General features: G+C 38.4%; 1 pseudogene; it reads left to right on the top strand.

Moving 5' to 3' along the window:
- The window catches only part of LOC137984968 (transcription initiation factor TFIID subunit 5-like), a 30,170-nt pseudogene extending 7,490 nt beyond the window's left edge, over positions 1-22,680 (top strand).
- Positions 22,681-25,000: the final 2,320 nt, after the last annotated feature.

Here is a 25,000-nt window from a genome sequence, read left to right as displayed (position 1 = left end):
ACCCCTAAAAGGATGGGCGAGTTTTTACAAACAAGAGGTTGTATTTTTCGTCAAAAAAAGGCGACAAAATTTCGTCCCTTTGTTCAGTTTTTCCAGTTATGTCCAGGATTGCACCTAATTTCATGCACACCCAATTTTGGCATTCAACACAAAGTATCCCTTTTAGTCTTTTGAAGCTTTCCAGCAACAAGGTAAGGGTAAAGCATTATGTTTAGATTAGGGTAACTGCAGCTGTTAATCTTTAATCGAGGAGCTGCATTTGAGCAACAATCTGTGAAGTCTGTATTCCCCACTTGCACAAATCCCATAATACACCTCTTTCACCTTTCTCCCCCCCCCCCCCCCCCCCAAAGTTTGCATAGGCATTGTTTTCGATTTCTCTTGGTGCATCTTCATTTCCCAGGAGGAAAGTACAGGAAAAGGAAAGGAACTTTTGTTTGAGTGTCTAGTTGTTCTAGCACTGGAGTACTAATAGACCATATTCGTATTCTCAGTATTGGACTGGAACTACAATCATAGACAAAAGTAGTTGGGAAGGTTATGTAAATGAACCACACCAGAGCTGTATTTCAACCTGCTTCTGTTAAAGCTCAAAAGAAATAGTTTCACTTTCTCTTACATAGTGCCCCTCCCCCCTATTCAATGTTGGAAGGTAAGTCAACAAATTCCCACTGAAACCATTCAGTTTTGCACAACATTGAAGGAGGGGGGAGGGGAGAGAAGCATTGAAGACATTAAAAGTGCTAACCTTCCCAACAGTTTTGTCTAGGATTGTAGCTTGCAATGGAGGCTAATGCGGGGAAATCTTTTCAAATGCAAAAACTTTTTAATATATTCCTCTGCATTAGCCTCCATTGCAAGCTAGTTCCAGTCCAATACTGGGAATACGAATATGGTCTATTGCGGACACTATAAACTGAAATTAACAATTAACGCAAATCAAGTCAAATATTGGGTTTTTGAGGAGAGGGGAAACCAGAGATGCCAGAGAAAACCTCTTGGTGCAGGGTAGAGTTACGAACAAACTCAACCCACATATGATGCCGAGTCAAGGAGTCAAAACCAGGCCCCAGTGGTGGGAGGCAAGTGTTCTCACCACTGCACCATCCCTGCATCCCTATTATTATTATTATTATTATTATTATTATTATTATTAGATGCATCCAAATTTCAATGTGGTCAATCCTGGACATATCTGAGTTTTTCTCCAAGGTGCCAACACAACATCAACTCTAGATATTTTATTTTTCATAAGATGCCTACATAATTAAAAACAGGGGTTATACTAGAAGGCATTGATTTACTTTGCTTAAGGCTGGTTCTACTCAAGGACTGTATAACCACAAGGATCTGAAGGTTCAATTTCTGACATTTAATATGAACGACAAGTATGAAACACTGTACATGAAAAAGCACTAAGGTACAAATCATGCCACATGGCAAAACGACCCACAATAATATTCCTTTTCGTGTTAATGAAACACTTGTCACACAGTACGTGACGGGTTTAGGATTTCTAAAACTTTTAGGGAGAGCTGGCAGGGGTTGGAAAAACGGAACAACCCATTTACAATAAATAAATACCACAAAGGGAATATCCTTAAGATTTGTTGAATTCGTAGACATGAAATGTCACTACTCCATGGTTATAAATGCAAGATACAAATCAAAAGTGAGTTGTTTGACTCAAAAAAGTATATTCCCAATCTTATTTCTTTAGTGTCTTTCAGGTATCTGAAACTTAATGTACATTGTGTCTGAGGAATACCATGTACCAGTGTAAAGATTTAATGACTGTACAGCAGTTTCACAAAAAATATAAATCACAGTTACACATCAGTTCTGGAAGTTTTTAAGTAATGTGCTTCCCTCTTTAATTGTCCCTGTGATAAAAAAAAAATCACTTCCTTTTTTTTCTTCAGATTTTTAAAGTATGTTTGCTTAACACCTGAGTGGCAAAATGTTGAACTTTGATTTTTATCCGAAGGCCGTTTACTTTGAGTGTAAGTTTTAGATTTCATGGTCCACCATTACTCACGTTTAAAACTGACCAATTGGACCTGAGAGGGTTGGATCCAGGGAAAAGTGATGTCAAAGGCTCACTAGCTTAAAATTTCAGCATGTGAATGCAACTTATTACATATGCATATTAATTCTGCGACATACACACACACATTGCATTCTTAAACTAGTGAGATTTCACGTCATTTTCTCCTCAATCCAGCTCTCTCAAGATCTTAAAGTTAGTAATGGCCGACCATTAAATAGGAAAATTCCAGTTAACCTACATTGTATTGACTCCCGGGGGTTCCCTATTGATGAGTAAAATTGTCTGGCGTTAGACGTTAAAAATAATAAACAGGTGTCTTTTTTAAATCAAGGCTTAATACTTTGGTCGCGTATTGTTTCGTTAACAAGTTTTGAAATCCAAAGAAAAATAGGAATTGATTTTTTGGTCACAAGTGCACTTAAATTGACCAAAGTGATATTGCTACATGAACATGTATTAATGTTTGAGGAATAACTATAAAATTAATACAATTCATGTTATCATTATCATGACTTAGTGATGCTGATCCAACGAGATATGAGGACTACTACAGCAGGTACAGTGGCTCCTAACCTTAGAAACATGTACATGTATGTAGAGAATGATGCAATATGACATTGCTTTGCTAAGGTGATACATGTACTCCTGTATTTTGGTCAACAATGTCAAGAAGTTGGTAGCATTTGTCCAAGTTGTAAACCATCTTCTTATCCTCAGCCTAGGGATTATAAAGCCTCGTTTACACTAGCAAGTTTTCCTTGACAAGTCCACTTGTCAAGGAAAACTCGCCGACTGTACACAAGTTCTCCTTGAAACATTTTTCCTAATGACAAGTTTTCCTTGGTACTGTAGATGGGAAATATAACAAGTTTTCCTTGACAAGACTGTCCTTGTTCAAAAACTAGCTTGCCAGTTTTTGAACAAGAGCACTTGTCAAGGAAAAAATTGTCATAAAATTATTTTTCCATTTACACTGCCAAGGAAAACTTATCAAGGAAAGCTTGCTAGTGCAAATAAGGCTTTACAGGTCAATGATTCCCAGTGATGTTGCATCAAGTTATCTTGCATTATAACATTATTATTGGACAGTAGTATTTCATTCAGAGACAAGTTGCAGAAAACATTGCAAGTTTCAATGTACAAAGAACTGCAGAGGCCACAGAAAGGAAATTAAGACCTTTCTTTACACAACTTGTTTTGAAACGATTTTTCCTCTTTTAAGTTATAAAATTATCTCACTCAGCAAGGAGGACTGGTGCAATTTATTTTGTACAGGTAGATGAATCTAATAATTAATTTTTAGTGTAATTACAAGTATCTGTTTAAGTGTTTCATTCTGTCATTACAGTGAACACCTGCATATAAGAACAAGTGGATTAAGAACATCAGGCTGAAATTTGGCCAATAAAGCACCATATGAATAAGAACAAATTCAGCCTGATATATAAAACATGTTCTTAATACAAAGGGAAAGGGTATTAAGATAAGAAAACAATACAGTATGTAGTTACTTATATCAAAGTACTACGGTGTTCAGGGCCATTACAAACTATAAAATCTATTACAAAACAGCATTGTATGTTAATTAAACCTTTAGTAATATTTAATTTGAAGAATTTCTGAAACCAATTTTAAGAACATTATTTTTAAGAACACTTTCAGGCTGGTTTCTCACTAAGCACCCCTCAAATACATGTAAGAACATGATCAGCCTTAAACCTGAAAAAAGTGTTCTTATATGCGGGTGTTTACTGTATTTCATTTAGTTTGCAAGCATTTGTTGAGAAGTCGCTTGATGTATACAAGGTGAGCAACTGAGCCTACCTTTTCTTTTGCCTGTCAAATTAGAGTAAATTATAAGTTAATAATAATTATTGATTAAAGTCACGCGAGAGCATGGGATTTCCCTGCTACATGTAGCATTCACTGGGCTGACAACTATGGGAAAAGATACCCGTGAATCCTGAGTAATTCCATGCAAATCCTGTGCTTCCCTGGTAGGAGAGGTCCCTTTTCTCTGTGTATTGTATGGATCGAAACTCACTTTTTCACTCTTCTAACTGCCTGCCCCTTTCCATGTTTTGTGACTGTGAGTTGAGCCCACTTTGTCCCCTACATTCCTTTACAGTAATTCTGTTGTTATTAAAGTGAGCTCACACAACATGAAGTATCACACGAGGATTCAATCGCTAAGTAATCGCCATGCGTGCTCAACACAGTGAGTTTTGACCCATGACAATTTGTGCCCTGAATTCTTTCTGCTTTTGTCTCTGATGTTCCCAAATTCAGCTCTGTCACATTTCAGGTACAGTACATGCCCATAAATATGGGATAGGGAGATGCACGTTCTGTATGATAAATGTCACAAAGTGTTCCTTTCGTTTTCACATCACCTGTCCCTACAAAAATGACTCAAGTGTTCCTGTAACTACACAAATGTTGCAAAAATTATTATCTTATTGACTCCTGAACCACCGGGCCCCATTGACTTGTAAAATCATGTGGTGTTAGACAGAGTAAAATCTATGAAGTCTCACTCCCTTATGCTGAAAAAAATCAGTTTCCTTTTTTCTTCAGATTTTGAAAGTGTGTCTTCTTAACACCTGACTGGCCAAATTTTGAGCTTGATTATTTTTCATCCGAAGGCCGTTTACTTTGAGTGTAGTCTTGGATTTCATGGTCCGCTATTACTCACGTTCAGTACTGACCGATTAGACCTCAGAGGGTTGGATCCAGGGAAAAGTGACGTCAAAGGCTCACTAGCTTAAAATTTCAGTGTGTGAATGCAGCTTATTATGTATGCAAAACTTCAGTTTAAAAGTCAGAAAGTCCAAAACTCCCATGCTGCATATTAATTCTGTGGCGTACACACACATTGCATTCTTAAACTGGCCTTTGACGTCATTTTCTCCTCGAACTAGCTCTTTCAAGATCTTGAGTAATGGTGGACTCCAGTCATGTAACCCATTGACCCCTGAGAGTGAGTCATAATATATTTTACTCTGTCTAACGCAAGACCATTTTACATACCAATGGGAGGCGTCATACATGTAGGGCGACTGTGAGGTGTGAATGGGTTACAATGAACAGGTGCCTTTTTGAAATTGAAGCTTAAAACTTTGGTTGCTTAGTGTTTAGTTAACATAGTTTTGAAATCCACAGAAAAATAAGAATTGATTTTTTGGTGACACAGGGCTTCTTATAGGATACGGAAAAAATTTAAAGATTATGCGGAAATTTTTGGCCATATTATGCGTAAACATGCATTGATTATGCCGAAATTTAAACAATTTATAGAACTAATAATTAATCCCGTCCAGTGTATTTACATGTACATGCTTATGGTAAATCAGGACTCGAAATTGTGACCAATACAGTTGCATTTACGACTGATTTTTTTTCCCTTTGCGATATCGCCAATTTGTGGGCAGCTTTCACCGTTTAAATAACAGGGTTAGTAATCAGCATTTTGCTGAAACTTTTGATAAAATAAATAAAGCGATAAAAAAATATTTTGTTTCTCGTCATGAATTTTGTTTCAATTTGGAGATATGTAGCAAAATTGTGTTGTGGTTGAACCACGATCCATTCCCTCGATCATTGACCATTTTCAGCGGTTTTTTACACATACGTATAGCGGGCTCCTATTTTAGTTTGTACAACTTCATCGCAGTCGCAATAACCATTGCAGTGATTCTCCCTACTTTTACAAATGATCAATTTAGTTTGTTACTATAACTTGTGGCTAGATTTTCATACCTTGTATCTTTTTTAAAAATTTCGAGCCTAGGGTACATGTACATGTATGTTATGAAAACGGTTTAACTAGAGTCCAGGCTCATTCCCGAAAAATGAGTGGAAACTGCTTACGAACTTTCATCTTGCGAACAAAATGGGGTGTTTTCTTCAATGTTCAGGAAAATAAGCGTTTCAAAATAGTCAATCTCTTTGGCTTTTGTGTTTGTGAGGGTGGTAAGCAGCTGCTTTATCGCTAATATCAAGAATTTCTTCAGTTTTATGCGGCAAATATCGTAATTATGCGGAGGATGTGGATTTTAGGGAATTATGCGGATCTGCATCGCCGCATCCTGTCAGATGCCATGTAATTAGCTTGTGTAGCAAGCGTTTCTGTGCAGGGAACATTTAAGACTTTCGAAGTTATGGCTGTGCAACGAGACATGTTTTGGCTCACTCCATTTTTCGTGCGGCCAAGAAATAGGCCAGTTTCGAAAATACCATAATACTCTTTGTTTTTCCCCCCAAATTTTGCGTAAGCATTGTTTTGTTTTCTCTTGGGACCATTGCAAGTCCCAAGAGAAACTAGAAACAATGCTTATGCAAAATTTGGGGGAACATAAAGAGTATTACAGTATTTTCGAAAGTGGCCTATGTCTTGCTCCATTTTGTATCGCCAAAGTTTGAAAATCCATCTAAACACTTGCTACACATGCCAGCCATGTTGAGTCCTGAGGGATTGAAAACTTTTTTTTTGCCCCTCCAAAACTTATGTCCAAAAAAGGCCTTCTAGTAGCCTCTTGTCAGTTGACATTTTTCACTTCTTTTAGAAGGGTGTTGATCTTATCTGAGCCCCAGCACATAGGTTCCATGTGAACCCTTTAAATATCAGCCACCAACAGCCATAAAACCATGCTCTCAAAATTGTGAATAGTATCTTCTTTTTTTACCATGGCAGTGAAGGAAGTGCAGTAAACTGTTGTGCCTTGTTTTTCCAGCCTGAGTTAGCCATGGTTCTGTATCCAATGTTTGTTCACATGTATCTTGAGCTTGTGTATAAAGGAAGTGAAAAAGAAGGTGAATACTAGAAAGAGCTCTGTCCTTAATTTTTCAAAATTGATTGTACTGTATATACAAATTAGTATAATTACATAGGTGATTGTTCAAAATTCTCTGCGCTGATTGGTTGCCGATGAGGTGATTATTATGCGATAATCACCTATGCGGGGTTTTCAAAATGGCAGAAAGCTGAACATTTTGTTGAGGTGACAGATGAAGAAATTAATAATGTGTTAAAGAAAATGCATATTAATTTTTTCAAATAATCACCTATGTAATTATGCTAAAACAATTATTATTCACCTTGCCTTCAGTGAATGATTGTTAAATAGCAGGATTTCAGGTACATGTAAGTACAGGAATGCAAGGAAATACATCAATACCAATAATTATTATTACTTTTTATAATCATTAGGAAGTGTCCTTTGCCCTTCCCGTTAACTTTAACCTACATGTACAGCTGTAACTTAATTTTGAAGTACTACACAAGTGCCTTCACTTCAATAGTTTCTTGGACCCTATGCCAGAGCACTTTGTTATGTTTATTTAAATAATTCCTACACTAATTTTTCACATTGTTACTTGCAGTCGTGGATAAACTTGCATGGTTTCGGATGGCTGTAAAAAAAAAGTTTGCCTGTGGCTTCAATCTTGGCTTCATTTTACAGATTTGAAAAAAAAGCCCCTTCCAGACAATGTTTTGTAACAGCAACGTTGTTCTCTATTGTAAACCAGTCAAGCTTGGACACTACAGCGTTTGTTGTATGATGCCTTCATAATTATTCTGTGGTATTTGTTCACAGCCCAGTCTTTCTTTGCTTGTTTTCGTGGAAGTCAAGAGGATTACCATGAGGAAGATCTCAGCAAATTGGCAGCCATTACTAGGCGTGAACACATGAAAAGTAATGAACTGATGGGAACGTTGAGGTAAGGGGATTACAAGAGTAGTTCAAAGAAAATTTGCAAATTATCATTGCAGACATCACATTTACGTAGTCTTGTGTCACATCAATGCAGGAGTAACAAGTTTGTGATCAGGATGTCAAAGGATACGTATCAAGTGCTCAAGAAACATTTACAGGTAAGGTACATGAAGAAAGATTGAAAAGGTGACAAACCTGTAAGCTTACAATGTACAATGTGTCTCAGTTTTGGCATTAATTGCATAGCAGCCCCAACCTTGCAAAAAGTACTTGTGTTAATATATCCAAAGTGAAGACTACTAACTTTGAGCGTACGCGTTATTTTGATTGAATAGCCCAGATTTTAAAGGCGCACCTTCGCCCAATAGTCATTGCGCACCTTGACTGAATTTTGTGTAACATGAAATTATTCAAATGGCTGATATTTTGTTTCCTGCATGATTCACCTGAATGCATTCAGCCAATCAGATCACGCTTTTGGTCATTTGAAAACAAAAGCATACAAGATGTAATATATGACCGCAATGACCTTTGGGTGAATGTAAACCTTTAATAAATTGGGTTCACATATTACCAGTAAGAATTTGTTAACATAGCTTCAAAATTTGAAGAAAAAGAGAGGACTAATTTCTTTTCTATTGTGGTAGCATTTGTAATTGTAAGAGTTAAAGTTGTGCACTTCATTCTGCCTTGTGTCATACAATTTTATTTGCCATTGACTAATGGGCACTGCTTCTAAGGAGGAAAAAAGCCCCAGCAACTTCTCTGTTCGTTCCAGACTGTCATTTGTAATAGGAAGTTGGCCTCATACCGGAAAAATGAAATCTTGACTTTTGTGCTAAATTCAAAAGGACTTATGTAGTTTTTACACAGAATAAATAATAATTTGCCATTAACTTTTAGGACCAACAGCAAGAAGTACTGTTGACCCTCATCCAGCAACATCTTCATTTTGATGGTAAAGGACTGAAGAACATCTATCTGTGTAGTTTAACTCTAGTCTGGTTTCTAATTTGAAAGGGTTATTTGCAAGCATGAACCTTTATTTGTTATCGTTTTTGAAATTCTGTCAAATTGTAGTTTCACCGTAAATATCCAGAAATAAGCTCATACTGGCCGGTGCTTAAGTTATGCAGTTAATTCTTGCTGTTCCAAAAAAAAAATGACTGCACATATTATGCAGCACATTCATATAATTCTTGCATCTTTATTATCATAATTATTCAATGTTCAGTTTTTGAAGGAAGACCACGCAGCAAGCAAACAATAGAAGCTACAGCTGGAGCAGTCACAGGGGAGGCAACATTCGAAGGTGATAATGCTGATAATATTATCATAGTAATGGTGGTGGTAACCGTGATAGTGATGGTAGTGATACCGGTAATGCTGTTGGTGGTGAAGACGACGATGGCAAATTTTAATGATGATGGTGATGATGATCTTTTGAAGAGGAATTGGGTTTGTCAGGGCATTATGAATTTTACCAGGCAGAAACAAAAAATTACCATTTTTGTCACCCACACCCCCCCCCCCCCCCCTCCCCTTCCCTTTCCCTTTAGGCACTGAAGCAGTTATTGAAAGCAATTTTAGGTTTGAGTTGCAAGTCTGTCATAATATGCCCGGATAAAGGACTGGAACTAATGTTTTTGATGTCTTTTCCAGCTCTAGTCAGCCATCTTGTATATTAGCTAAGGTACTCTTTGATTAAAAACATTGTTATCACACACGTCTGCGTGGTCTTTCACAAAGTCAATCACATTGTCAATCACAGAAAACTGCAAAAAACACTGTTTATCAACCCCCTTCAAAACCAAGATAATGGCAAATGATTTGCAAAGAAACAATTTATCCTCTCTCTCTCAAATATTAAGGCCTTAACTTCAGACCTTTTTCTGATAATGACATTTAATGACCTAGAATATAATTTATTATGTTACTGGTTAAATTTGACTTCGGGTCGAAATGATTTAACTTACAATAATTTTTGTAGGTTGATACATGTTATCCTTATTATTAAAGCACTCCTTGAGCAATTATTTTGCAAGTTGTAATTTTGAAGTGATCTGAAGCATGTGTTTACATGTAAGTAATACAGTACTGTATATATTAAAGAAATTATGCGTGTGGACCCAGAATGCTACAGTTGATTTGTAATAATTATCTTTGTGTCTGGTATTCATTATGATATACCGGTAATTATATTAAAATTAATACTGTATTGACAAAGAAATTACAAATCAACCGGAGTTACAGTAAAATCATTTTGACCTGAAATCAAATTTAACCTGTAACATACAGTAATGAAACCCTACATGAAAGGAAAAGAACTTGTAATATAACCTTGTTGCGGTTACACTGGTTAAGTAGAGACACCATGCAAGCTTTTTCTTACTAGTTTAACCGTATGTTCTTTGTACTGCAGCTAATAAAAGCAAGGTTTATTATGGGATACCACCTGAACCTGATAGAAGAAGAGAGTGAAGATGATGATGACAAAGATAAACCGAAGGTGAAATGACTGAATGTTCAGTATCTGTTTTGTATTTTGTACAAAACAGTTACTTGCATGTATGCCATTAATACTCGATCAGTCTGGTATGCCATGTTTGTCCAATAATATAATATTTAATATCTTCTGGTTTGCTTTCTGTGTAGAAAAAGAAAGTCAAGAAGGACTCAAATGGACCAGGTACATTTTCAACTTTCTACAGAGCTTCCTTTCATTGATGAATCCCCAAAACTTCACTAATGATGGTATAATTGCACAACAAAGAATAATTATAACACTGGGAAGTGTGATTGGGCAGTCATGCAATAGAATTTTGCCATGAAACTACCCCATTCAAGGATTTTCTTTGCAATGACATTGTGTCATTGTGTTAGAAGCCGACTAAGCAGCTTGAGAGAAGTGGAAAAGATGCATCTAAACAAAGTTTGATAATTATGTAACCTCAATTTGAAGGGTAAAAGCCAGATTATTTCCCATCCTGGCTGATAGGCATTTTCTTTTCTTCTGGGTTAAAATTCAAATTTTCATGCTGGTAGTTGTGAACATTTGCTTTTAGGCTGATGCAGCTATTATTTTTTTCATCCCTTTGTTTTGGTGAACTAGAAACTAGACTTCTGGGGCCAGTTGCTCGAAGCTTGGTTAGCACTTACCGTTGGTTAAGAGGTATCGATACCTATATGTTTCCATGGTAGTTAACGCTGGTTAGCGCCAACCCTGCGTCGAGTAACCTGGACCTGGATTTTTTTAAGAAGCAGTTAGGCTATTTTTTTGGATACAGAAATAAAAAGAAATGACAGTGGCTCCAACAAGTTGCTTTTTAAATCTCAGGCAAAAAGAAACAGTAGCATAATCCAAATGCACCCCCATTGAACCGTCAGATACAATTTCCTGTCATGTGAGTATCAACTAGTAATAATGTTAAATAAATGCAAATTGAAGTGTGTGTTACAGACGAAAGAGAGAAGGGATCATTGCACTTATCTTGACATTAGAGAGCTTTAGCAAAGACAATGGTGGCGACAATGAGAACGTCACAAATTTGCATATTATTTTACTGTAGCAGGGAAAAACAATGGCTTTGCACGGTCTGCGCGTGCGTTTTTCACTTTTGTTTATTTCTTTGCCGTCATGAGCAAAACAACAACGTGAAATAGCTAGATTTGAGGTTTTATGAAGAAGGTCAGCACCTGAGGATAAATTTTAATTTTCTCCCCTAAATGAAGCGCCGCTCATAACAATTTCACTCCTGAGGCACTGCCACACCTTTGTTATATTAAAAACTTGGAATAGTCGTGAAGTGATTACAATAATGAGAATTTATGTTTTGAGAAGACGTTCTCGTCGCTGTTCCCGTCGTCGTTGCTAAAGCTCCCTAATTATTTAGCAATGACCTCTCTTTCATTTATAAGCTGCATTTCAAATATGCATTTATTTGATTGATTTAGTCATTCATAGGAACACAAGATCCCAACAAATAATATTGACCTGCTCCCAACTGTGTGGGCTTCATACAGTGGCTCAGTTGGTAGAGCATTGCACAGGCATCCCAGAGGTCTTGGGCACAAAATAATCCTGTTGAAGTGACCTGACTTTTTTAGGTGTTATAAGAGAGAAGCGAAGTGGAAGGATCACTTCTCTCTTTCTTAATAATAATATTTGCATTTTGATGAAATGAAAGTTAAAGGTACATGTATAATAATAATAATAATAATAATAATAATAATTATTATTATTATTACTATTATTATTATTATTATTATTATTATTATTATTATTATTATTATGTAAGGAAAGTGCAAGATTGTCAAGATTGTTAAGATTGTTAAGAGGAGATTTCCCAAACACGTGTAAATTTCTTGATAGAATTTCTGCTGATCTTTATATCATCTGTATTGAACAGATCTGGAACAATTAAATATTTTTTAGAAATCTTGTTGTTCAGTGGAAAAGAAAAACGATAAACGCTTTTATTAAAGGGACTTTATTATAATCGAATGTGCCAAACATCAGAGATTGTCAATACGGCAAATACGCATACTAATTATCGATGCTATCGATCCGCAAGAATAAGCAGATTTCTTTGATAGCATCTGCTCCAAATAAAAGCATACCACGTCCTCTCTTAACTGCGGCGTAAATCAACCGGAAAAAATCTAGGCTTAAACCTTGGCTTTCGGTTACCGTAGACGAGGTTTTACCTCAGTCAAACTGGAGATTGAATCTGCGGTTTCACCTAGTCAGAACCACTGCAAATGGACAAATAGTTTTGAGCGGTACTGTACCTAGACATTTTTAAGTTGTTGTCATCCTAGAAAACTGAATAAAATTTAGGCAGTTTCAATGACATTCAAAGCCATTACTTCTTCACTATTGGTGTGATGCTCTACCAACTTATCAAATTTATCAGCAGCAGGTCAGTTTGTCTTGTGGCCAGTAAAGCGCTTCATAGGATAAAGATTAATGTTGGGGGTGTGAAGTGTACTTTTTCATGCTTGGGACATGCTAAATCCTGAGGATTAAAAGCTCTTTTTTTGCCCCACCCAAACTTGATCCCAATTAAACTTGAAGAGGCTTGGCGTACAAAAGTGATTTGGCTAATTTTTGACGAAAGCCAACAAAAGAATCATAGTCTTTCTTTTATTAAAATGGCTTGAATTTGTTCAGGTTTCTTCAACGAAAGTTACTCATTCTTCATTGTAAAGTACTGCACTCATGCAGGTTTGCATCTTAAACCTCTGCATGCCATGATACATCTGGTGCCTACTGTAGCTTTCTAATCTCAATGCTAATACAGACAAGATAATCAATCACCAATGTATTCTATTCTTAGGAAGGACAGTGATAAATTGGTGAAGATTACCTTGATGAGAGAAGCTGCCAAAAGAATAAGGTTGGGTCCGGACACTCTTCCATCCATCTGCTTCTACAGTGTACTCAATGCACATACAAGGTGAGGAGAGAAATTTGTGTCACAAACTTTTAGACTTTCATTGTCACTGTGACAATATTATTTATGCACTGTATAAAAAAACGAGCAGCAGTGTTTCTAGAGGCGATAAAACACATACTGTGAGTTTTTTGAAGGGCTTGAAAAACAATCCTCAAAAAAGTTTCCCTCAGGAGTTTGCACAAAATTTAATATTCAAAATTTAATTGTGAGAGGAAGATATTAGCATACCAGACAAAAAAACCAGCCTGGCCTTAGTAGTAGTAGTAGTAGTAGTAGTAGTAGTAGTAGTAGTAGTAGTAGTCGTAGTCGTAGTCGTAGTCGTAGTCGTAGTCGTAGTCGTAGTCGTAGTCGTAGTCGTAGTCGTAGTCGTAGTCGTAGTCGTAGTCGTAGTCGTAGTCGTAGTCGTAGTCGTAGTCGTAGTCGTAGTCGTAGTCGTAGTCGTAGTCGTAGCAGTAGCAGTAGCAGTAGCAGTAGCAGTAGCAGTAGCAGTAGCAGTAGCAGTAGCAGTAGCAGTAGCAGTAGCAGTAATAGTAGCAGTAGCAGTAGCAGTCGTCAAATAATTATTGTACACAAAGATTCCCAAGTAATGTCAATGCATAGAGTGATATGATGCAATCCTTGACCACTTGGGTTAAATTCGTTGCTAAAAATCAATTATCTCAGAGAATCATCTTCTTATTACAGTTTGAACACTGTTAGTATGTCAGAGGACTCAAGCCTGCTGTCAGGTGGGTTTGAGGACAGTAGTGTGCGGGTGTGGAGCCTCACCCCAAAGAAACTGAGAATGCTCAAATCACCCTCAGAACTTGCACAAATTGACAAAGAAGCAGGTCAGTTAAAGTTGAATAAATAATGTAATGTCATTGAAGTGTAAAAAATGCTTAAAATGAAAATTGCTGCAATGAACTTCCCCCATTGATGAGTAAAATATGCTGTTAGACATCACTCTTTTGAGAGAAAGGCACAAAGCTTTTGGTACTTATTATCATCATTACAAGTCACGAGTTTGGTATGTACCGTAAAATTCTGAAAGTAAGCCACAGGGCTTATATTTTTCAAAGGCCCTTTTCGAGGCGCTTATTTTTGGAGGGGCTTATCTACATAGGGAAATTTGCATTTGCAAATCGATTGGGCTAGCCTTATACTTGGAAGTAAATTATTTACTGTTTTTGCTTTGTTTTACTTTGTATTTGAGGGCAATTTTCCAAGTACAAGCTCCCGGGAGGGGCAATTTACGGTATTATGGGTCAAGAAGCTGACGTGGTCTGGTTGTGAGGGCATTTGATTTGCATGTGGTTGCTTTGGGCTCAGATCCCTCTCTTACCATTGGCTGGATTTGTCTTACGTGTTCCCAAATTCAACTACAAGTTACTTTGTAAAAAGCCAACTGGTTTCCTTCTGCCAGCTGGGGTTCTCAATCATGTTCTGTTAAGTTTGAGTTTTTCTTAGAGCGGAGTGGCTGTAAAAAACTTAAAATTAAGCTACATGTGTTTCCGGGAGACAGTATAAACAAAGCCATTTTACTTTTGTTAACCACTTTTATTTCTCTATCTCAGAGGATGTTCTTGAACGAATAATGGACCACAGGTTTGTTCCCTATTGCTAGTAACATCACACATAAAGGTTATGATTGAATTTGCGATGTAATGCAATCGTTTTTTACCTGTAAACTACGAGTGCACCAAACACTGAAATGAACCATTAAAGTAGAGTTGTCTTCCCAGGCTTGGATAAGATTGAGAAAGTGACAAATCTACTGAATGGGGTGAGGGGAGTAGCAATTCTCCCTCCCAAGATAGATGGGGACAATAATTGTTCTCAAATATAACCCATTCACTCCTGAGCCCCTACCCCTCCCCCCTCATTGACGAGTAAAATCATCTGGCGTTTGACAGAGTAAAATCTATTGAGTCTCACTCCAAGAGTTCAACAGGTTAAAGTTGCATGATCTTGATGATTGAAAAGGAAAACTAGGGACTGTGAACTGTCTACAAATCACCTGAGCCTTCTTTTGAAGTCAGTCCAAGTATGAAATGATTGTTTTGGTATTAAAATGGTTTTACTTTACTTGTACCCTGGGTACCAGAGGTTTTTCTTGCACAGTTTCCAGTGTCGTTCATGTCTCTATTGGGTCGCTGCTCGTGCCGTTGGCCTTTGGCCACCGAAGCAAATCGAAGAATTTTCCGTCCGCCGCACTCGAGAAAAAACTCTGGTACCCAGGGTACTTTACTTGAGAATGAAGCTAAGAAAGACTATTCATGTTACTCGTATTAGCGGTATTTGCTTTTAATTAACTGAAAAGCTTAAGAGAACTCCCAACTGGAAGGCCTTTTAAAGACGCATCAGCTTCATATTAGAGATTTACAGCACATGGCAAAATGCATAACTTGTCTTGTTGTTTTACTTCTCAGGACAGCTGTGGAAAGTAGACGCTTGATTGGCCATTCAGGGCCAGTATTTTCCACTAGTTTTAACACAGATAACTCATTCCTTCTCTCGAGCTCTGCAGACAGAACAGGTATATAATTACCATATTCATAAATGGTGGCCAAGAAATTATTCTTTTGTCTTTTAGCCGGTTCCAGGCTCCCAGATAGTCGGGAAAACGAAAAGAACTGCGTGTGAAAAGCGAGTGGGGGCTTGGGTCGAGGCGAGGCGACCTAACCCCGCCTCGCCTCGACCTAAGCCCCCATTGTGGTTTTTTTTTTAAATTGTTTCTTATTATTATTCTGTATAGTGCGCCTATGGAGTCTCTATACCTTAAGTTCATTAGTTTGTTTTAAAGGACATAACTATCCCGTCTGGGACGTTCAGTTTTGGTGAGTTGTTGTTTTTGTTTACTCCTTGAACTCAAAGACCGAAAAGGGTCGCAAACTGGGCTGTTTATGCGGGCAAGATTGTGTTGCTACCGTCAGGTTGTTTTCTTGATCTACGAGGCCTCCCAAAGGTTGTACCCCAAGGGAAATACACGTATTGAGTTGTCAATTTTCTGGATAAGCGTCTGACCCAGGAAAACGCCATCATATATAGCCCATCTGTAGCCGCTAAGGTCTCGGTTAGGGTTTCACGCGAAGAAATATAAATATATGTTTTCAATGTGTTTTAAATGTGGTCTCTTTTAGGGGTCAAAAAATCCTGGCCGAAGCCCAGATTGGTCTCCTTTAAGGCCCAGTAATACTGGCAACATTTTTCGTACAACATGTCGCGCAAAAATGTTGCGTTGCAAGTTGAGATGTTTTGTTGCGCGTATTACCATCTTCTTGTACAACAATTTTTTTTGTGGCTAAAAGTAGACGTCGCTTTTACGTTTTGGAATATGGAAATTTGTTGCGTAAGAAGGTAGTAATACGCGCAACAAACCATCTCAACAGCGACGGCAACGAGAACTTCACAAATTTGCATATTAGGGACCTTAAGATCTACGACGGCGACGTCGACGAAAACGTCACCTCAAAATAGAACTTTGCTCTAGTAAAAGTCTTTCGCGATTATTCCATCTCGTTCACGTCGTACAATGTAGGCGAAGCATCCTAAAAATAAATTGGTACGAGCGGTTTCAGACTGAAAATAGAGAATGAAAGATTCTCTGTTGCATGCTCACGTTGTCGTCAAAGCCTAAAATTTAGTGATTTCACGTCGTCGTCACGCAGAGAACGGCAAAAATATGAGCTAAAATCCGTGCTGCACGTTCAGCACGATTATTTATGCTCTTTTAACCAATGATATCATTGTTTTGTGGCGTTTTCGTCGACGTCGTCGTCGTAGATCTTAAGCTCCCTATTTAGTTGGCAAAAACAATATCTTTGCACGCCCTGCACGTGCGTTTTTCACTTTTGTTTATTTCTTTGCCGTCGCCACCAAAAACAACAACGTGAAATAACCAAATTTGAGGTTTTATGACGAACGTCAGCATTGGAGGACAAAGTTTCATTTTCTCCCCTAAATTAAGTGCCGTTCAGACGAGTGTAATTTTTGAGGAACTACCACACCCTTGACATATCAAAAAAGTTGAAATAAAAACGAAGCGATTATTGTAAATAACGCGGATTTGTAGTTTGAGATGACGTTCTCGTTGCCGTCGCTGTTGTCGTTGCTTAAACACGAAGGCGCGCTTTATAAGGAAGTCTTCCCTAGGAAGATCGAGGCTTATTTGTCAGTCACCGTTGACGTGCGCGGGACTATAAAACGTGTGGTGCCTTAGGTTCTGTGATAATTTCTTTAATAAAAAAGCCCCTTATGGCAATGTGTCCGTAAAATGCCATAAAATGTTATCGGTCGCTCTTTTTTCAAATTCCCCAAATTCGCGCTAGAAATATCTTTTCGGGCTTCCGACTCTGTGTTGCTGTTTGTTGATCACCATCTTAAATAATTAATCAGTCGTGCTTGAATGAATTCGAACAAAAGCAGTGCGTGAAGCGCCTCCTTTTATAGTGCGTCTTCGTGTTTAAGCTCCCTATCGTCCAACAACAGGGGTTTAGTCTTATACAACCTTGGCAAGGAAGTGTGAGGCACATACAGGACAAGGCCAGTAAAGTGAATTCAACGTTCAGTCATGATGTTTTGTAGGCTTTGAAGGCCAAGGGCCGGTTACTCGAAGCCTGGTTAGCGCTAGCCGTTGGTTAACAGGTATCAAAACCTAAAGGTTTCCATGGTATTTATCGCTGATCAACGCGAACCATGTTTCGAGCAACCAGGGACCAGTTGCTTGAAGCCTGGTTAGCGCTAACCGCGTTGGTTAAGAGATATCAAAACCTATAGGTTTCGGTGGTATTTTTCGCTGGTTAGCGCCAACCATGTTTCGAGCAACCAGAAGGTCACAGCACATCTATTCATTTCCCCAAGGGGATGTGTGGGACAGTAAGTGCATGTACTTGGGGCTTCTCGTTTTCCAGGGGGTGAGGTTCGGGTTGATGAAGTTTGTCAAAGGATTAACGAGAAATTTAACACAGGTGCCTACGGGCCGTACGATAAATCTATGTTGAGAAGTAGGAATATTTATAGTTTTCTTTCTTCAGTCCAAAAGGGCACTATTTCGCTACAGCATCTCATGACCGCACAGCTCGCCTTTGGAGCACCGACCACCCACAACCCCTCAGGATCTTAGCTGGTCACGTGTCGGACGTCAATGTAAGAATGCATTCAAACTTTCGACAGTTTAAGAAACGACGACGGCTACGGCTTCGGCAACGACAACACCAAAAAGAAGTAATATTATTGGTTAAAAAGAACCAAAATGATCGTGCTGCACGTGCGGCATGCATTTTTGAACATTTCTGTCCCGTACTCGTCAAAACTACTACATGAAATGACCAAATTTAAGGTTTTGACGACAACGTGGACAAACTACGGTGAATCTTTCAGTCTCACTCTTTACTTCAAATCCGTCCGTACCAATCCAGTTTTAGGACTCTTCGCTCATATTGAATAATATAAACAAGATGGAATAATCATGAAATACTTAGAACAGCTCAAACTTATATTTTGAAGTGACGTTTTCGTCGCCGTAGCCGTCGGGGTTTCTTAAACTCCCTCTATTAGCTCTTTTGACGGGCACGGAATGGTTTTTATCGGGGAGGGGAGAGTGAGCTGGTACTTTTGATGTTTAAACTTAAAAAACAACGACGTCGGAAGAAAACAAAACGGCGGAGAATAATGAGGACAAACAAAGGCTCTGCGCTCTCTGCATGTGTGATTTAAATTTTGATGCATTTCTTTGCCCGCTCTATTTAATGACCAAAAAAATAACCAGATTTGAGGCTAGGTCAAAGATCTGAATATCCAACGCTAAAAATCCTCATTCAAAATTTTGTTACCAATTTTATACCAGATAAATTCCTTGAAAATCCTGACACAATTTGCATTCCAAACAACCTTATATAATCGTGAAATCGTTGCAATAACGCTCAAGAAGCCGTCATCCCTTCTGCTAGAGTTCGCTTCTCGTGTAAAAAAGGAGTGTTTGAATGTAATCTTGTTTAACCAAAGTGCGCCATATTCTTTAGCCGCGTTGTCGGAGCGAGGCCAAGTGCGAAGAATTTCATAAGAAACTTAACACACAAAGTTTACGTTAAGGCATAATTTTTTTTATATTGTATGGCAAAGAAATCTGCAAAGTTTTAGAAATTAGACACTACCAAAACAAACTGAGAAAGGGAAACGAAAAAAAATCACTTCGTTTGTTTGTGAAACCTAACGATTTCTAATGAACCACAAATACACGTAAGAGTTTTTCAAATAGGTCATTTTCGATATATTAAATATTCAGCTTGAAAGTGAGGCAGTGAGGACAAAGACAATAGAAACACGTGGGAATTAATGTGAAAAATATTTACATATCACCACTTTCCTTTGTCTTTGTCCTCACTGACTCACTATCAAGCTGAATTTTAATATATCGAAAAAGGCCTATTCATCCCTTTTTTTTAATGATATGATAATTGATACGATTAAGACCTTAGTTTTTTTCTCATTTTTTGTCTTTCACAGAGAGTTGCTTTTCATCCAAACTGCAACTACGTTGCTACTGGATCTTGTGACCGGACCGTAAGGTTCTGGGATCTAAATACTGGCAGCTCTGTCCGTTTTTTCACTGGACATAAGGTAACTGTTGACAAATACACTACCGCGCAAGTTCTGATCTTTCTTGGGCTGAGTTGCTCGAAGTTTCGTAAGAGCGAACATATGACAACTGAATGGTTTTAAAGGGAACCTCTATTCCATCGTAAGCGGATAATTTTTTTAAGCGGAAGAAAAAATGTTGGCCATCAAATTTTTTTGCAAGTGTTTTCATCAAAAAAAAGAATTTTTGAATCACTTACCCTTACTTTCATATTTTTCAGGCTCCGCCATCTTGAATACTGAGCTTTTTGTATAATGACAACGAGGCAACTGCAATATGTCACAATTAATCGAGAAGTCGTCGCCCGAGAAATTTAAAAATGAAATTAACTGGTCCTAAATTTTTTAAAAAAACTAATTTACATTAAATTTTATGGCAAACATTGTTTACTGTGGTTTTTAGTTATTTTTTCGTTAGAATGGAAGTTTCAGTAACGTTACATAACAATTGCGTTATTTTTAGCTGTTCATGTATCGATTTATGATTTGATTGGGATATTGCTCACTGAAACCGGGAAGGATCTTTTAATGGTGCGTTTGTACTTGCTCATTTTTCTCTCGTTTCCTTGCTACTCAGGGAGCTATCTATTCGCTGGCGTTCTCTCCCGACGGACGTTACCTCGCCTCGTCAGGTAATTTCAGCAAGGTTCTGACGTTTGCCGTAACCGTCATATCTTGATACAGCATAACAAGTTTCTTCAAAATGTAATGTAGGGAGTGCAACACTTTTTCTGAGCCTATAGATACTCATTATAGTGTTTCCTTTAACCGTTGGCGAGTTCACATGAACCTTTCTTCAAAGAGTCGTCTCAAAGCGAGGTGAACTTGAAATTGTCCTCTTGGAATTTCAAGCAAGCGCAGGTGTATTTCAGACTGTCTGAATGTGTTACCACCATATTGAGCTCAGATAGTTCCTCTGTGATCTGTTTTCTTATTTATAGGAGTCGATAAGCGTATCTTAGTTTGGGACCTGGCAGAAGGGACATTACTGACAGAGCTGAAAGGACACTCAGATACCGTGTACTCTTTGCGTTTTAGTAGAGACGGGAACATGCTCGCTTCAGGTATGAGAGCCTCAAATTCTTTCTCTGGAGAATTTATCCAAGGATTTCTGTTGCCGTTTTTCTCTTTCCTCTTCGAATTAGATGCGAGAGAATTGGCTTGAATCCAAAGTTGGCGTAGTATAAGACCAAATTGTATTTAGGTCATCATCTGATGTGGGTATTGGAAAATGAAGGGCGAAATATGGCATGGAATTTTAAACGAACCGGGATGGGTTGTCTGCATAGGCAGAAAACGGGATGATTTGTTAACGGAAGTAGCGACATAGGAATCATTGTACGACTGTAGCTAGATTGTTTTTTTCTTAGTTGGGCGACACGGGATACCCGAGGGATTAAACCTAAAGAACCCGTGATACAGAATCGTCCATTTTGGGCAACTCAGTTTTTGTCAACATCGTGATTGATATTTTTTCAGGTGGTGTGGATAACTGTGTCAAGCTATGGGACGCTCGTGCTATTTGTAATCCTGAGGATGATGAAGAAGAAAGAAGCAACGAAAAGTAAGTTTGTGAAAAACGGGTTGGTTAGTGTGACTACTGGCAAATCTATGTGCCGCCTTTCTTGAGCTCGTTAAATCCTTTTAAATGATGGAAATTTGATTTGACGACTTTAAAAAAAAGAAAAAGAAAAAAGAAACAAAGCAAAGAAAAACATGTAAACACCCAACTGATCTTTTGACGTGTAAGTTCATTACATCGCTGTTCTTTTTCTTTTGTCCTGATAATTCGTACAGCGATTATCAGTCACACGCGCCCCTGCAAGACTTTTAACCATTTTTCGAAACGAAATTTGGGTGGACGTCAATCGAATGTTTCCATGACAATAGTTTTCTTCACTTGGCGACAGTCGAATTAGCCATGGAAACATTTGATTGACGTCCTCCCAAATTTTGTTTTCAAAAGTGAAAAAAAGTCGCTGAGGGGCGCGTGTGACTGGTAACCGCTGTAAGGGAGACCTTAATGCAACGAAACATAACGGTCAGTACGCAGCTATTACTACGGCTCTCGGGATTGGTTCACAAAACAAAGAACGATACAAAAGAAACAATGGACCCTCTGCGTCCTAAAGGGATCCAATGAAATTAGAGGTTTTTAAGAGCTGCGTCCTGGGTCGAACGTAAGGACTTGGCGTAGTTTAGTAGTCATTGGGGTATAGTTTTTGTGAGATTGAGGGATCCATTATGTCGCAACACATGGCGAACTTACGCAGTCCTTAATAGTGGCCTCGCAAAGTAAATTAATATTTTTGTCTTTCTCTTTTCTTAGCCCTGAATCGTCCAAATGCGAGACTTTCGAACTCGGATCCTATCCTACAAAGAGGACGCCAGTTCACTGTTTACACTTTACGCTTAGAAATTTGCTACTTGCGTCTGGGCCTTTTATTCCGTCTTCCTAAGCAACTGGTAAATACTTCTTGAAATGTGACTACTCCGAAATGCAGAAACTTGATGATGCATATTTTTGGATCTTCCGACAGGGGATTTTAAAAACGAGCAAGGAATACAAGCATCTTAAATACTGATTCTTCTTTTTCAAGTTAGGACACAAAAAGAAACAGTCAAACATTGGTAAAACTTCATACTTAGTTTTCGCCCAAAGGTATCTTTGAAGTGGCTCTTCTGGAGCTTTAAGAATCTTCCACTGTTTACACCAAACCAAATGTCGTGTTCTTTTGAAGTGGTGACAAGAGAGGTAGAATTATGAAATATTAATTGTAAATAAACAGAACTTTACGAAATTTTGTAAAATAAAATTATATACCCTATTACCGATACCGAGGCCATTTCTAATTCTGATGTTTCGAGCGGATAGATTTAAGATGCCCCGTGGGGGGGGGGGGGGTGGCAAATGCATACTGTGAGTTAACTTGGGTTTATGATTTTGAAATCAGTTTTATCTTTTCATCCTTTGATGATACGTGATGATTGATCTGAAACGTCAACCTCGTTCCCAGGGTCTCTCATCTTAACGCCTGGGCGAGCGAGGAGAGACCCTGGTAGGGTCTGGTCACGTGTCTCCCAGAATCTGGGAGATGACAATTTATCCAATGAAGGGAGGGGCGGCTTAGTAAGAATTTTGTCTATACTGAGACTACGGGAGTGCGGAATGTGTTGTCACCAAAACAAACCAAGTTTCACGTATTGCGGTATGTGAACATATGTTCTTCTGCGGCTATGTCCGGCGATAATAGTTTGTAAACGCCGAAGAAAACATATACATCGTCTGTCATAAGATGCTGTAGATTGTGCGGTTCAGTCAGAGACGTTTTACTTTGTAAAAATTTGTTCAAGAAGGCCACGAAGGAAGAAGAAGAAATATAAATATAAATATAACAATTATGAGGTAGATAACAAATGACTTGTTTAACTTTTAGAATAAATACTATGTAAAACATCGACAAATTCCTTGTTTAGAGAGGACCCCTCCCTAGTGTTTTCAATTATCACGGAAGCACGTGACCAGACCCTACCAGGGTCTCTCCTCGCTCGAGAGACCCTGGGAACGAGGTTGCTGAAACGTTGGAAATGCAAAATCAGTCTAGTTGGGAGAATTTTGCACTCAAAGCAAGTTCATGTCTACAACATGAAGGTAATTTCCCCCGGGCCAGGGTAACGGCTTCCCATTGTATATCCCTGAGGACAATAGAATTCAAGATGGTCGCCCTCTCGGTCAAAAGATCTATTGAAACTTTCACTTGGCCTTTGCAAAGGCACATTAAATCAATGACCCCGTCGAATGCTGAGCAACTTAGATTTGAATTTCTAGTAACAAGTTTCCACGACGAATGGGTGCGTCGCCGAACCAAGCTGCCTGGCTGGCGTGTCTTATGATCCAAGATCCCCGGCGAAGACACGGCTGACAGTTACTTTTCAGACCAGCTTGGCTTGTTAAATCCATGTCTTTCCAAAAAGTTTTCAAGGTAGAAATATGGTTTCGTTTCACTTATTTCCTCCAGGACACTTCTCAGAAAGGGCACCATTTGCGTCAGGTGTGGAGTAGAATTTGGTCAGGGGGGAGGGGGGAGTGGGTGTGCGTAAAATCTAGAGTATAACGTTTTTCGGGAACAAGAGAACGCAAGCAATTTTTTTATAGGGAACAAGGACAAGGGCCTCTCCATTGCAACTGCTTAAATCGCTCAACTAAACTAACTGCGATGATCCTTCCAACTTTCATTATAAGCATGGCAGGGGTATTTTGCAGAACGCCGAACGTTATAACATCGGTATTAACTGTACTTGTAGGCAACATTAACTGAAAGCCAACCATTTTAAAAATTGACGCTTAGACCTAATTACTGCAGAGTGACATGCACCACCATAATTAGCCAGTATCAAAAATACCATAATCCCCTTTGTTTGTCTCTCCAAAGGCTTCGAACTTTGCGAAAATCCAAGCATCTTTTCACGACCGAGTCAGAAGGGGAGTGGGTCTATTCCTGTTTTGACGTCACAATCTACTTTGTATGCATCTTTACAAAGAGTTAATGCAATGTAAATCAGTTTGTGACGTCAAAGCAGGAATAGACCCACTCCCCTTCTGACTTGGTCGTGAACAAAGGACGCTTGGATTTTCGCAACTTTCGAAGCCTATAAAATGGCAGGATTTGCCATGAAATGACCGCAATGCGTTGCGAACAGGTGCAAAGATTCATTTTAGCGAAAAAGATATTTTGGGGTTATAGGCACTTTAAGACCATTATAAGTCCCAAGAGTAAATAAAAACAATGCTTATGCAAAACTTTGGAGGAACAAACAAAGAGTATTATGGTATTTTTGATACTGGCTAATTGAAAGCTAACCATTCGGCGTTGGGCAGGGGTATTTTGCAAAACGCCGAATGGTTTGCCTTCAATTCTGGTAATGCATGTCTTTAGTAATTAGGTCTAAGCGCCGATTTCTGTTAGTTAATGTTGCGTTTATGTACAGTTATTACCATCAAATACCGATTTTAAACGTTCGGCGTTCCGTAAAACACCCCTGCCGTTTCAAGCAAACAATTGTTATGATTGCCTTAAGTTCATATCACAACAACCTGGCACTTGTTGCGGAAATTGTCCGCCACATCATAAAAACTGACAACTTTAAAACGGTTT

The sequence above is a fragment of the Montipora foliosa genome, chromosome 14, assembly GCF_036669935.1.
Source record: "Montipora foliosa isolate CH-2021 chromosome 14, ASM3666993v2, whole genome shotgun sequence".
NCBI lineage: Eukaryota > Metazoa > Cnidaria > Anthozoa > Scleractinia > Acroporidae > Montipora > Montipora foliosa.
The sequence above is the reverse complement of the archived record's forward strand: the minus strand, read 5'-3'. Positions and strand labels throughout refer to the sequence as shown.